Source organism: Meriones unguiculatus, chromosome 17, assembly GCF_030254825.1.
Source record: "Meriones unguiculatus strain TT.TT164.6M chromosome 17, Bangor_MerUng_6.1, whole genome shotgun sequence".
Taxonomy (NCBI): domain Eukaryota; kingdom Metazoa; phylum Chordata; class Mammalia; order Rodentia; family Muridae; genus Meriones; species Meriones unguiculatus.
Window position 1 is genome coordinate 78,432,185 of NC_083364.1, and position 16,168 is coordinate 78,448,352.

The 16,168-nt window shown below is 39.5% G+C and overlaps 1 non-coding gene across 1 annotated transcript; it reads left to right on the forward strand.

The window, feature by feature from the left end:
* The first annotated feature begins 14,352 nt into the window (after positions 1-14,352).
* Positions 14,353-14,492, forward strand: LOC132648826 (small nucleolar RNA SNORA48). Its single transcript, XR_009587229.1, has one exon. It is a non-coding gene; the product is annotated as a small nucleolar RNA SNORA48 (small nucleolar RNA).
* The last annotated feature ends 1,676 nt before the right edge of the window (positions 14,493-16,168 follow it).

A 16,168-nucleotide genomic window follows, 5' to 3' on the forward strand; every position in this document is an offset into this window, starting at 1 on the left:
GAAACAAGACTGAAGATACAGAGTGGCTACATGCAATGAGCCTGAATTTTCCAGTCAACAATATTTGAGTTCAAATCTTGATTCATTCTCATTCATTTTATTTACTTTTTAAATTTTTATTTATTACAATTTATTCACTTTGTATCCAAGCTGTAGCTCCCTCCCTCAGCCTCTCTCAATCCTGCCATCCCTTCCTCTTCTCCTCCCCTATCCCTCCTCTAGTCGACTGAGGTCCTCCTTATCTTCCATCTGACCCTTGCCTATCAGGTATCTTCAGGACTGGCTGCATTGTCTTCCTCTGTGGCCTGTTAAGGCTGCCCCCACCTCAGAGAAGGCCTTCCTTTTATTTTAAAAAGTGGAATAGTCAGGTTTTCCAGAAATAATTTAAGAACTAGAAACAAAGTGTATGCAATGCTCCCAAGCCTAAGAAATTCAGAAAATCATGTTTTTAATGAAAATACATTGAAGGGATCTTAGTGTCTTCATGTTAGGTATGCTTACTCAGAATGTATTCAGTGAGTAAGTGAGAAAATGAATTAGTAAATGGCAGATTCAAAAGTATGTAAAGTGAATAAAGGACAATAATAAACAACTCCACTAAACAATATATGAAGAAGGATCATAAAAATATTTTCTGGAGGGTTCTCAACCTGTTATGAGTATTTAATTTTCCCTTGGATTGCAACTCATTCATCAAGTTTGTTCTTTTAGTCTCTGTAGAATTTGAAAAACATGACCCAGAAAATTAGAAAATCAAAATACACCCTGAATCATTCAAAAATGTATATCAGCTCAAGACTGCTTAAATGAGAAAATCTAATTGGACACCTATCCAAACAGAGTTTACTATGCTTTACTTTCAATACTTCCTCACATCAAAGCAGAAAGCCTCTCCTAGGAATATGTGGTTTAATTAAATTCACTACGAAGTAAGGACCACATGGCCTTGTACCTCGGCATTTTTAATTTTTTTTTTAAATTAACGTGCACAAAGTTTACCCCCACTCTGTACCATTTCAACAAGATGGTTTGTCATACTTTGAGAGTCTTCAATATTAATTTAGCTACGTTGTCCTTAAACCAGAGGACAAGAAGAGGTCAACTGTAGCCTGTGGAAAGGCTGAAATAAAACACTGTTCCTTGTGTTTCAAAGAGCCCAAGTCTCTAATTATCAGAGGTCAAGATGTACCAAGCAGAATGGTCCAAAACAATAGTTCTGTGAGAGCTTTAGCTCTTGTAATTTGCTAGCAAATAAAACACAGTGAAGACCTTGTATGGAGCAATATTCATTTTTAAGTGTTCTGGCCTGGAGAATGGATAGAAGTCAGATTTCCTCTTTAGTATTCCTCACTGATCCCATTTTCAAAAATACAAAGAAGTAACAAGGCAAGATGAGATGAGATACAATAAAACACAACCACATAGAAACTTCTAAAAAAATAACTTAAAAATATGGTGCTTTCCTATCATAGAAAAATTGTGCATTATTGAAGAAACAAAGAGAGAAAGGGGCAAAAAAGAACATAAAGCAAAGGAGAAAAGCAACCTCATACCCTTGACTGAGGATATAAAGTTTGTCTTTGTTTCTTTTTTTTTTTTTTTTTTTTTGTGTGTGTGTGTGTGTGTGTGTGTGTGTTTTCTATTGCTATGATAAAAGACCATGATCAAAAGCAACTCTGGGAGAAAAGAGTTTATTTATTTGGTCTTATACATTCACAACATAGTCTTTAACCCAAGGAAGTCAGGTAGGAAATTAAGGCAGGAACCTTGAGACAGGAACTGAAGCAGAGGCCATAGAGAAGCTCTACCTGCAGGCTTAATCCCCATGGCTTTTGCCACCTACCTTATTATAAAACTCAGGGCAGAAGAAGATGATGCAGCCAGCCTTGATGAGACCTGACAAGCTAGGGTCATATAGAAGGGGAGAAGGTCCTATCAGGGGACTAGGCAGAGAAGAGTGAGTGTGGGTAGGACAGGAGGAGACAAGGGAGGGGGCTGCAGTTAGGATACAAAGTGAATAAATTGTAATAAATAAATAAATAAATAAATACATAAATAAATAAATAAATAAATAATTTAAAAAGTAAAACAAAAACAAAACAAAACAAAACAAAAAAAACAAACCTCAAGACCCCTGTGCAAGGGTAGCCCTACCCACACTGGGTAGGATCCTGTTACACCAACCAAGATAACACTCCACAGACTTGCCAACAAACCAATCTGCTGAGGGCATTTTGTCCATTGAGGTTACCTCTTCCCAGATGACTCAAAACTAGTGTCAAGATGACACAAAACTCGTCAGGACAGAGTTGATCTTGGTTAAGGTTTTATCAGCATAAAAATAGCTACTTATCTGAGGCAAATAAAATGGATGCTTTCTATATGAGTTTCTCTGGCTTCTGATAAACATACCCACCGAACTAACCATTACATTCTGTTCCTGGGAGCATGACTGCCAAGTCTTGATCCCAGACAATCACCAAAACACTTTCTATGGCCATACATCGGTTCCTTCTTTTCAGAAATCCACACAAGTGGAGCCATGCACTGTGCATTGTTTTATGCACACCTCTTTTAGTCATCCTCTTTGTAATGGTGCCTGTCAGAGATTTACTCAGTTCTGACCCCAGTATGAATTCCTTTCGAAGGATGTGCCACAGTTAGTTTTTCTGTTCACCGTTTCACCAACTTTGGAGGTATGTCTTTTTATTTTTACCAACACAGGTGCTATGGGCATTCACTTCACGTCACAATGCCAACGTATTTTCATTTATCTTGAGCAAACCTCTAGAAGTGAAAATAGTAGGCTACCTGATAAGTGGACATTTAACTTCATGTCAGGAGACCACCAGAATCTGTTGTGAAGCACCTGTGCAGATTGATGCGTTTCGTAAGTGTCTTGATCTTACTTGTTCCAGGTCCTTTAACCAGGGACAGAGCAGGGTATTGTTTCAACTTTAGCTGTTATGGATGTATGACTACGGTACCTTTGCTTTTGATTTGAAGCTCTCTGATGAGTAACGATACTGAGTGTCTTTTCAGATTCTTTAGGATCATTTGCATATTTTATTTTCTGAACTTACTATTTGGATCTTTGGACCACATTTGAAATTTTTACCGATTTTTAACAACACTTAATATTTTTAGGTATGAGTTATTTGTTAGAAATACATTTTACCAGTAGTTTCCTTGCCTTTTAATTTCTTTTTTTTTTTATCAGTTACATTTTATTAACTCTGTATCCCAGCCGTGTCCCGATCCCTCATTCCCTCCCAGTCCCTCCCTCCCTCCCTCATCTCCACCGTGCCCCTTTCCAAGTCCACTGATAGGGGGGACCTCCTCCCCATTCATCTGATCCTGTTTTATCAGGTATCTTCAGGACTGGCTGCAAAGCCCTCCTCTGTGGCCTAACAGGACTGCTCCTCCCTTGAGGGGTGGGGAGGCCAAAGAGCCAGTCATTGAGTTCCTGTCAGAAATAGTTCTTGTTCCCCTCACTTTGGGAAACCAATTGGTTACTGAGCTACCACAGGCTACATCTGAGTGGAGGTTCTAGGTTATATCCATACATGGTCCTTGGTTGAATGTCAGTCTCAGAAAAGACCCTGTGCCCAGATATATTTGGTCCTTGTGGAGCTCCTATCCTTTCCCCATCAGACTAACTCCCCTTCTTTCTTATGATTCCCTGTACTCTGCCAAAGGTTTGGTCATGAGTCTTTGCTTTGAAAACACTGCTAGTTAGACTCTTTCAAATGCGTTCAGTAGACTCCTGTCATACGTTCAATGCACATCCCATCTGTCTTTCTAAACGAGGATTGATCATCTTACAGAAATTGTGGTATTTTTTTTATTTTTTTTCAATGCAGTTTATTCAGGAACCTTGAACAATCATCTGACCCTGGGGAAAGCCAGCTCACAGCTTAAATAGCCTCTGGGTAGCCAACCCAGGCGTGCCACGTGGGCAATGCAATGTGGTATTTTTATACAATGGAATACTACTCAGCAATCAAAAAGGAGGAAATCATGAAATTTGCAGGCAAATGGTGGGATCTAGAAAAGATCATTCTGAGTGAAATATCCCAGAAGGAGAAAGACACTTATGGGATATACTCACTTATATAGACCTATAAGATATGATAAACATAATGAAATCTATACACCTAAAAAAAGATAATCAATTGAGCAGACATGGGGTAAGATGATCAAGCCTTTTAATTTCTAAATGTCTTTCCAGGAGTAGAAAATTTTAAGAAGGTGAATATGGGTAATAATGGCCTATACATTTCAAAAACTAGAAAAATTTGTTTTGAAGTTGTTACACAAGAAGTGATAAATGTTTCAGGAAAGAGATATGCTTCACATGATTTAAATATTTTGCAGTATATATATATTATAGGGCATTTAAAACAGTAAATGTTATTTCTTTAATATGTAAACCTTCATGTTTATATATCAGCAATGAAATTAATTTAGGAGTTAAGGAAATAAGGCTTTAACTTTGAGGAAATGGTCATCCCACGGATATGCTTGAAAACTTAACGATTTTTTTGTAGCTTAAGCATTTTTGCTTATTTAGTCAAAGATTAATAAATATTTTATCCTATATTTCCTTAAAAAGTAGTGCAAAAAGTTGTAAGGAACATTTTAGCCTTATATATTGTTTTAATATAGTTTGTTTTCCTTTGTATTCAATTTGTACTTTGTAGTTCACTTTGATTTTTTTATATAACTCATTTCTTATATAGTTCTGTTGATTTAGGTCCCCAAAAATTTGCGTATTTTCTAGGTAGCTTTTCCAGACAAATTTCTACTTTAATTTTTTTATAGTCATAAATCATTGGAGTACTTGGAAACAGTAAATACTTTTGTGTTTCAATAGACAAAGTATCTCTGTGTATGCTATTTTAGAAAAAGCAGAGAAATTTCAAAATCTTTTTGCTTAACTTTCCAGCAGGTGAACTTATTTTAATCTAAAATATCAATTATGAAATAACAGGGCATGAAATTGACATTTCTTCAGAAATAGACACAATAAATCTTAGAATAAGGAATCAGTCTTTAAATAGAACAGTACATGATGAATATTTGGGGATTCAGCTCATCATACTTTCAAGAAATCAACAAAATGAACTTTGCCAAGTCAATTTCCCATTCAAATTTATGGTTGTTTTGTAGGATGATTTCATTCTTATATCTTTCAGTGACAATTTTATTTTGCCAAGTAACCTGTTTTCCACATAACACTTTCTTTGGTATTATAACATCTGACAGAAAAATCTAAACATATGTGTCCTCCAGGAAGCTCTGCTGACCAGAGAAGTTGGTCATTGTATTTCTTTCATGTGCTGGCTGGCTAGTTATATATCAATTTGACACAAGCTAGAGTTGTATGAAACGAGGGAACCTCAATCGAGAAAATGCCTCCACAAGATCCATAGGGCATTTTCTTAATTAGTAATTGATGGGGGAAGTCCCAACCCCTTATGGGTTGTGCGATGGTGGTCCTGGATTCTATAAGAGAGAAGGACAAGAAAGCCACATGCAACAAGGCAAAATGTAGCACGCCTCCATGGTCTCTCGGTCAACTCCTTCCTCCGGGTTCCTGCACCACTTGTTCTTGTGTTGAGTTCCTTCAATGGTGAACTAAGATGCGGAAGTGTAACCCAAAGGAATACTTTCATCCCCAACTTTCATTTGGTCATTATTTTTTTATCACAGCAATGGAAACTCTAAGTAGGACATACACTAACACTTTTTCCTTGACGCGATATTTCTTCAGAGAATTTGCTATCATGCATATGGAAGGTCTAACCTCTCATTGATAACTCTTCCCCTCCCTCTCTGTGTATATGTGGGTATACATATGTGACCACGTGTAACAAGTCTGTTCAAAGTCAAGTTCAGGTGTTGCTTCTCAGGCACCACCTATCAGCCTTGGTTTTTGAGACAGCATCTCTCATTGGAACCTGTTGTTTGCTAACCATGAGGCTGACTGGCCAGTGAGCCTCATGCATGTGTCCATCCCCAACTTCTGTTACAGAACGTGACACCTATATAACTTTGGCATTCATTTTACAAAAAAAATCACACATACACATAATGTGTTTAGATAGAATCCACTCACTCATTTCCTTGCCTCTGGGTCTGTCCCAAGATCCCACTACTTTCTTCTTCCAACTTCTTGTTGTTCTCCACTGTATTTTTTCAGTTGACTAAATTCATTTAGACCTATTTGTCTATGTGTGGAGATAGGACCATCCAACAAAGTTTGAATTGCCTTTCTGGAGGCACATTTCTCAAGAAAATAACTCTTCCTTGTATAGCTAGTATTTTTATGAGTGTTCCAGATCTCCAACTTGCTTCCTCATGCTTGCCAGCAAGCACAGAATTTACAGCCTTATCTCCCTGGAATTCAGTGTACTGACTATCTCCCTAGACTCTCATCAAAGAAGCTTAGGAGCAATGCCACCCGAGGTTCGGAGCACACTGTACAACGCCTCAAAACACCAGTGACCAAATGAGGGGATATGTAATGACTACTTGGGAAGAAAGTGCTCCCTGGCCTCCTGAAGGCTGTAAGATTGCTGCTGGGAACAGGAACTTGTCTTGCTGTAGTAGTGTCCACAGGCTTGCCTACAGATGGTAGATCTTGGTGAATTCTGAAGGACTCTGCCAAATCAGTGTGTTAGCCCAACCACGGGTGACCAACACAGCATGGGGCAGGCAGCAGAAACAGCAAAAACCAGACAAAACACTTGAGTGATAATTGAGTGATAGTGGCACCAGACTTTGCACAGTGTTTTTTTTTTTTTTTTTTTTTTTTTTTTTTTTTTTTCACCAGAAATGTTCCTTTGAGTACTGTATGGATGACGTGCAGTTATTGGATCTGTTTAGAGGTAGTCAGAAACAGAGACACTTGACTGGAAAGAAGACAATCAAAAGGAATTTTTGTTTTCTTCTAAATTTAAATTAACTTCCTTCAACCACACCTGGAATATTTTATTTTTGACTTTCAATTCATAGATTGTTTCTTTGCAAGTTCCTATTGTCAACATTTTTAAAACAGAAAAAAAAATATGCATGCGTTCTTTCTGTGTCATGAAAGGTGTTGATCCCGCAGAGATGGCTTGCAATGCATTTTGGGTTCTTTCTTCCTACTCTTTGTTGTTGTTGTTGTTTTTGAAACTGTCAAGCTGAACACAATTATGAACAACTGGAAGATTTTCTTGGTTTTGTTCTGTCCTACTCTTTCTTGACTGCCTGTAAGCAAACTGTTTTTTTTTTTCTTTAAATATAAAATAATGCCTTCAAGCTAATAACTTGTTTTTCAGTCTATCTCTTATTCAGGCATGATTGTTGATACAATATCCTCATAACACATTGATGACCAGAAAGCTGAATCATAAAGTTATCCAGTCACTGTAGGCAGTATAAGCATATATGAAGAAATAAAATCCTGGCCTCATAGCTCCGTGTTACCAATTTAATAACATGTGACTAATTTGGTCTTCTATTCACTCAGTCCCGTATTCATTCATTTGTTTTCATTAAGCACTTGATGTATGTTTGCTATCTTTCAAAATATTCAGGAAATTAAACATCATAAACAGAAAAAAAAAGACCAGTCTTTGAGGAAATAGCTCAGTGACAGAGTGCTTGCCTAGCATGCTCAAAGCCTGGGTTCAATTCCCAGTAAAACAGTAACACCACACACACACACACACACACACACACACACACACACACACACTTTTTAATTAGTGATTTTGGGATCTTCTTTGTGATCAAATTACCTTCTATAGTTTAATATTCCTGTCTAAATTTGTCTAAATATGTCTATTTGTACTGTATTCTATTTTAGCTTAACTTTGTACCTAAAAAGAGAATGGGCATGGTTTCTAATTAGAGTAAGATTGCATCTACCTGTATGGATGGTTACTAGGGAAACAATTTCTTAAAAAATTAGTCTACTACATACTAGTAGTTGGTGTGTGTGTATGTTACTAGGTCTTGAGCCGAAGGTCTTACAGAAGGTATGCACATACTCTCCTGTTGACCTTATTTTATTTTAATTTTGAGACAGTACCTTGTTAAGTTGATCTAACTGCCCTTGAACTCTATATATAGCTCAAGTTGGCCTTGTGGTACTGGCAGTCTGTTTGTGTTGTTTTTTTTTTTTAACTATTTTATTTTGTGTGTCTTATATTTCTTTCTCCCTACTCCACCCCAATCCATTCCAACACCCCAACACCAGGTAGGAGAGAGGAAAGGTTAGTGGGAAGACGGGGTGCAGTTTTCTTCAGCTACTTCTTGCTGGTTAGAGTCATTGGGTTCATTGTGGAAGGTCCAATGTTTGTTTCAGGAAATCTCCAACTTCTTGTTATCAAACTGTACCAACAGCAACCAGGAGCAGTCGGGGAGGAGAGGAAGCACCAACAGCCTTCTTCTTTCTTGGAGCCCTCTCCCCAACACTCTCTGCCTCTGGCCTTTATTCCCTGTCAGAGTCCTCAGAATTAAACTATCAGCAGCTGGCAAAGAGCCTCTCTCACAGCCCGTACCAGGCAAAATACATTGCCGCTACAGACAATCTGAATCAGTCCTATATCCCATACCTGGGATCAAAACAAACATGTTTACATCCACAGCAGCAGTCTGTCTGTCTCAGTCTCTCATGTATTGAGATTAAAGTTGTGAACCACCACATCTAGCTTGTAAAGGAAGTTCAGTTTCAATAAACCACCAGTCAAATAGCCTAAAGTTCACATCATGAGTGGCTGTGTGGGACAAGGCCACACAAAGTCAATAAGGGGACTTGTTCTCACAGGACATGTACTATACATATAAAGATACACAAATTCAGAATTGCTACAAACTAAGAAAAACATATACACTTCCTCTCATTTATGTGTGGAAGACACAAAAGTTGCCTTCAAAGAAGTAGAGGACAGAAGAGTGACCTATAGCACTAAGGGAAGGTCTTAAGGTGGTAGAAGAGGAAGATTGGATAACAGCTATCAAAGAGAGTTGAGAAGAATGTGTTTTCATATAGTGCATATACAGTTCAAAAGAACTCAAGTATCTTCTAAAGTACCACAAAAAAGTGAAATTAGAAGAAACACAAAGAATGAGAATGTTAACAATTATATTTACTACAAATTGATCATTATACATTAAATGCATGAACCAAATTCTCAGTGGCCCAAAGATGTGTGCAGTGACTAATGTCATCTAAAAATCCAAATGAGAAGATAGAAATTAAAGTAGAATTAACACTGACCAAATCTTGATGCCCTCTGTATGTAGGGACAATGTCCTTCCATATAAAGCCTTTATGTTGGTAAAATGTTGAAATCTCAGTTCCCGGTTTGTTCAAAAATGTCTCTCCTAAACTTTAATTCTCCATGAAATCCATTGTCACAACAACTTGGGGTTATTATGCATTCATCACTGATGGGCATTTCAGTTGTTTGTACTTTGGGGGTATTTTGAACACCTGTGTATATATGTTTGCATATACATAAATTTTACCTTTCTTGCAAACTTAACTAGGAGTCAGATTCCAGGGTCATGTGAAGGGGCTGTGTTTGAGCTCTTGAGTTTGGAAGCTGCCAGACTCTTTTTCAATGTGGCTACAGTTTGGCATTTAGAAAATGCTTTATGTACATTACCTCCATGTCAGCTTTTTGAAGAATTGCCTGGAAAAATAATTTTGAAATATTGAATAGCATTTCATATTCTGCTTTCTATATTCTGATAGTATCTCCAGAGAATATGAGATTAAAGTCAAGAATGGAAATAGGTGCCTTCTCGTCCCAGTCCCATTGCCAACAAAAATGAGTATGTCTGATATCAGGCTTCTCTTTAATGCAATTTATACATCTGCCAAATCAGAATAATGCTGCACTCTACAGGATTATCTTAATAATAATGCAATATATTTGAAATATAAATGTTTAGTGCAATTGTAGGGTTCCCCTGTTACTGTTGCATCTATTTAATGAAACTTACAGAACTTTTACTTCTGTTTGAAAATTCTTTGCTGCTTATTCTCTTAATATTTTTAAGTTTCCCATATCAGATCTCCCAGACCTCAATGTGAATATTTGTAATTAATCAAGCACAATGACAGGAGTCATTTTTGGATAAAAACACGGTGAAGTGAACTGAGAGTCATATTAATCCTAACTGCTTTCTGGGGAAGATTTCAATGCAGCCTTTGCTTGACAGCACTGTTTCAGGGGCCTCTCTGACTCACTTCCAGCTGAGCGTAGTTGAGAGAACCTGACATGGAGTAAGACAATGGACGTGGGGTGGCCAAGACCTGATAGATGGAAGTCAGTGCACCTGCCAACAAGTTGTCTTTCCACATTCTCTGGAGAAGCCAGGCTAGGGCAAAAACTGAGGTGAAAGTGTGAGTCACCTTTGGAGGGCTGGGCTTTTTAAAGCGGCTACGTTACTTTTTGAGATGGCAAATGGGAGAGAACACATCCTGAAGGGTATGTTATTTCTATGATTAAAAAAAAAGCAGAATCAGGAGAGAAGAGTCATTGTTCAGCCCTGGTTTGAATTACAGTACACCTTTAATTATCAGCCTTTCTTCCTCTTTATTTTAATATTTTATTAATCCTGTTCCTCAAAATATCTTCTTTCATTTGCAACCACTAGACAAATAAAATGGGACAATTTGTTTCCTTTTGTGCCTAGTAGACAGTGTTCCCTTAACACTGTGGGTCAACATGACCTTAACTTTCATTTTATTATGATTTATACAATGGCGTTTTATGAGTTCCTTCTATTCCTTTGTGTTTATATAACTTTTAATAATCATTCACTGTAGTTCAGTGGACCTTAACTCCTGTTTGCATAGGATCAAATTAAGAATCCTTAGTAATTGTTTTCTTATATTTCTTAAGAACTGAAATTAAAACAACAACAACAACAACAACAACAACAACAACAACAAAAACATTAGGGAGTAAAGGTGGAAAGTGAAGGAGTTAATTCTCAACTAGTAGCATCAGCGTGGACTCACTAGTCACCTTAACGCTAAATAACAAAGCAATGCATATTCTAATGTTGCCAAGAAATAAGATGAACTGAATTAAGCTGAGGCTGAGGTTCATGGAGATACATACTAAGAAGAGTGACACGCTTCATGGATTTTTTTTATTTGAGTCTTATTTACTTCACTGGTTCTCAAGCTGAGTTCCTGGGATCAGTAGCAGCCTAACCTAAGCACGTGGTGGGAGCGCACACTCTCAGGTCCCACTCACACCTCTGGAATTGTCCTTGAGGCTGTGGTTCAGCCACCTCTGCACCAGCTATTCCATTGGGAACATGATGTTTGGCCACCAGTGCTCAGCTCATTGCTTCCCAAACCGGCTCTAACGAACAGTCATCTGGAGAACTTTTGAATGGATACGTTCATAGGTTCAACTGGCTACCACTTAAATGAGAGTGTCTGGAATGATATGTGCAGAGATTGGTGTCTTTATAGGCCCCTCAAGTGACCCTAGCAATCAGTCAAGGCAGGTTAAGATAGACTATGTCTCAATCCTGTTTGCACATTATAGTCACCGGGCTGACTTAAAAATATGCTAGTGTCACATGAAACACTCCACCCTTACCCCCAATGAATGAGAACATCTTCCACTACTTCAAGTCCCCAAGTTTTACCATTATCACTCCCTTCAACCCTTAAGAAACTCCATGCCCCCATTTTCTGTATCTGATGCTACCCTGCATAGACAGCAGACACAGGAACCAGAGTAAAGGACTGTGCCACATGTCGCTCTGCAGAAAAAGCTCTAAATTTCTTTTTAAAAACTACATTTCTGTATTTCAAAAACTTTCTCAGATGAATGCAACTGTCTGCTGTCCCCTTATCGCCTGACCTATTCTATATAGATCCTCTAAGCACCCTGCAGCTGCAATCATCTAATCACCTCAGTGGTCTTATATGAAAAATCCTCTTGTTATAACGTAGCACTGCTCATCAAGCTAAGTGGAGTCCATGCTCCAGGGTCCAGATGGTATTTCAGTTCTGCCTTGCAATGTTGGTTACTCTTAAGGGTCCTCTGAGACCTGATGTTCTCTGGTCCTATATTCTCAAGCCTTTTCCTCCCCTGCCTGCCTTAATGCTTGTAAGATGCTTATTGTAAAAAGTACTTTGACTGCTGTGATCATGCTTTCTCTGGATAAGAGTCTGGTTGTATGTGTGTGTTTGTGTATGTATGTGTGTGGCTCCATTTGTGTCTACTTCTCACCTAATGTCACCTGCATGATGACAAGTGTTCACATTCTCCTCCAGGCCTAACTTCATACTGGGCAGTGTGTTACAGGTTTATCGCAGAGTACTTAATTCTAGGATATAAGTATCATTGTTATCTGAACCTCAGATAATGTAAGAGGTTTAGACAAGCCAGATTTCTCAAATTAAACAGGTACCAAGATGGATTCAGGATCTCCTTCGATGCAGAATTCATAATCTTTCCATGACATATTGGAGTTTTCCATCACATTTGAAAAAATCTTTAAGGCTATATTAAATCTGTGGACAGTTCAAAGCAAGACACTTCTTTCATAGTGGCATTTTATAATTTTCTTGGGCAGAGAGCAGCAGCAATCAAGACAGAAAAACATGTGAATTTTATTAATAGAATAATGTTCTGCAAAATAGAAATAGCTAATACTGATGGCTGTGGCAAGTTGCCAGGGTGTAAGGAATCTTAAAAAAAAAAAAAAATCCTAGAAGCTGAATCAAGCCAAGACCCTGGGCTGCCTAAATGATACATTTAAAAAACACAAGAAGATGGAAAAAAAACACAAAAGGAAGAAGCTTATTGAGGTTAATTACAGAACAATTGCTCAGGAAAGAGGCAATGAGGACAAGGACGCCTGACATGTAGCATACATTGAGAGCTGGATGGAACAGACGGGAGACACCCTTCAAGTACAGCTCATGATTTAAGAGCACGTTACCCTTGACTTCTCTAAATGTCAGGGTCAGCTTTGAACTCGGACATCTTGAGTCCCTTGCTGAGAGCCTCATGGATAGTCTTACAAGTACTCTTCTGTAAGTATTCAGATTAATAAGCCTATGCATCGAAGCTTTGGTACTAGTCATTGTGTTCGGTGACATAAAATTGATGTGAAGAACATATCAGATAAATGATAAGCAATTACTGAATCTTACTTTATAAACAATTTATTATTTTATAAATATTTTCTGACTACGCTGTGGCAACCTTGTGTCCTAGCATGCTTTAGATTGCTGTGATAAAGACTGTAGCCAAAAGCAACATGGAGAGGAAAGGGTTTATTTTAGCTTATAGGTTACAGAGTCCATCACTAAGGGAAACCAAGGCAGGAACGCAAGGCAGGAGCCTGGAAGAAGAAACTAAAGCAGAGACCATGGAAGAATGCTGCTTATCTTATTGGCTTGCTCCTCATGAATCACTCAGTTTGCCTTTTATACAACCCAGGCCCACCTGCCCAAAGGTAGCACCACCCACAATAAGCCTCCCTTAAAAAAATCAAGAAGATGCCCACAAACTTGCCTAAAGACCAGCCTGGGATGGACATATTATCTCAGTTGTGGTTTATTTTTTTCAGATGGCTCCAGCTTGTGTCAAGTTGACAAAAACAACAGCAACCACAGCAAGACTAACCTGTCCACTCTGTAAAGCAGGTAGCAGTAGCATCCCTTGTAATGGTACGGAAACTGAGAAGTATGATTTTTCAGATCTCAACAGTCATGTGCTGCTATGAAGTGGCAATCCAGCATTTTGAATTCAGGTCTGCCTTTTCCCAGGATAGAGTAAATTGTGTGTGGTAATACACACTGCCCCACTTTAATGGCCACATCTGTTTGTTTCTCCTCCCTACAAAGTTATTGTGTGGGGGGAAAATCTCTAAGACAAAGGTTCTCAGTGCAGTAGCTCAGTATTCCAGACTGCTTTTCCCTGGAAGCATCCACAGTCTGCATGGACTTCCAAAGTAAAGACAATGTGGTCCCCTGTGCATTAGCTGATAGATGCATCATCTCAGAAGTGACACACAAACTCCATGTCCTTTCTTACTTTTCTGTTCAACAAGTCACGTGTTCACAGCTAACTTCAAAGAGATATTTTCTTGAAGACAGAAGAGAACCACACACTATGGAAAAACCACCATATTCTTTTTTGGAAAAATGCACATTGTTTCAGTTGAGGTTAATTTGATGGTTACTTGGTCTTAAAACATTTTTCAAAGAGAAAACATGTTGGAATTTTGTTCTAAATATGGAATAAACTCTTTATACAAAAGGCAAAGTCTATATGTCAAAAAAGAAGAAATAAAACCATTAACATCCCCTCTGACAATAGGCAAAGAGACACCTTGTTGGTGGTGTTATTCTTCTATCAGTCAGGACCAGAGCAGATGGCAGTCCTTTGTTCATCCTAGCTTGATGCCTGGTTCGGTAGCCAAAGCTATCTTATACCAAGGACTCATAAAAATCAAATAAAATCAAATGTAGGCAGTGCAGCATAGAAGGAGGAAGACAGACAGAAGCCTGAAGAAGGCCATGCCACCCACAGACCTCTCCTCCAGCTTGCATGGCACAAGTGGGCCATAGACACCCACTTTCCACCAGTCCACAAACATGGATGGATGATGTGGCTCAGGGGGCTGCCTGTTGCGTGACCAGTTTGCAGCAGGAGCCATCACCATGTGCGAGTGTGTGCTGGTCAGATGGGAGACAGAGAGAAGTAAAGCACCTTAAGCATTATGAAGAGAGATGGAACTGGAGAGGACTAACCTGTGGTGAGAGGTGAGCACTGCCACCGGAGGCGATAGTGAGGTCTGGTGAGCAGGCAGCAGCAGGGGTCTGTGTCCATGTTCATGGCTCATATTACTACTGGAAGACATAGCTACTGAACTACATGGAAGTCCATGTGCTGCGCGTAACTGGCTACGCCTCCCCCAGGCAGCACAGTGAAGGTTGCCTTGGTCAATGGGTAGAAGGTGAGCCAGCTCTGAGGACAGAAAGGTAGAGCTGGCCGTGCTACTCTGCTCTGAGGTGGTATGGGTGCTGGAACTATGCCGCTGCTTCTCCCCTCTCCCTGCTCTCACTATTTGCAGCATTTGGAAAAATTGGCCCTGGGGTCATAAGGCAAGGAGGTAGGGGGATGACATTAAATAAGACACTGGCCCTGCCCTCAGTGGCTGCAGGACTCTCCATCTCAGTACTCCCCAGCACAGTAGAGCTGGCCTTGGTGAGAAGGTGCAGGTGAGCCAGCCCTGAGGGCCGGAGAATGAAAGACCTGGCCTGACCACTCCTCTGGGATGCAATGGTGCCGGTGTAATCACCATCCCCCTGCCTCCTATCCCCCACCCCACAACCTGTAGGAGCTGGGAGAGGGGAATCTAGGATCATTCGAATGGGAGAGCTGGCCCTGCCCCTCACTGGCTGTAGCACTCAGGAAAGCAGGCCCTGGACTTTGCATGGGCAACACAGTGGCGCTGGCTCTGGAGGCTTGGGTGCAGGTGAGTCTGCCTGAGGGCATAAGAGCAGGAGAGATGGCCCTGCCTCCTGCTGCTGATGGCATTGGGTGGCCTAGCTGTAGCAGTGCTGGAGAACTCACCCTGGTGGTACATATAAGAGAGATGATCACCTCAGTTACCACCCAGGCCCAAATTCAGGGCTCTGAATTGGTCCACCCAAAAATCACTATCTGTGAACAATTGAGATGCATGAAAGGGCCAGTCCTACTGTTCAAAAGCTGTGGGATCTCCATGACATGGGGCAGCAATAGGATAACTGGGAGAAGTTCCATTGAGGTTCCAATATTGATTGTATCACAGAAGGCAGAGGTCTCAAAACAGACCAATGGCTCATTTCAATGAACATTTGTAAGGAGATATGTGTGGACAGAGGGATATACTGTGGGACACACTGTGACTTACTATAGTTTCTATGCTTTGTTGTTGTTTATGTGTGTATTTTCTGTGTGTGTGTTTATTTTGGGGGGGTTTACAAGGGCACAGGGTAGATATGAGGGGACAAGAAGATGAGTGGGACTGGGGTGCATGATGTGAAACTCACAAAGAATCAATAAAAGAGGGGCAAAGAATGTTGAAAAAAAACAAGAGAAAGGAAATTTTTGTCTGGGAAAATTATAAAAGGCAT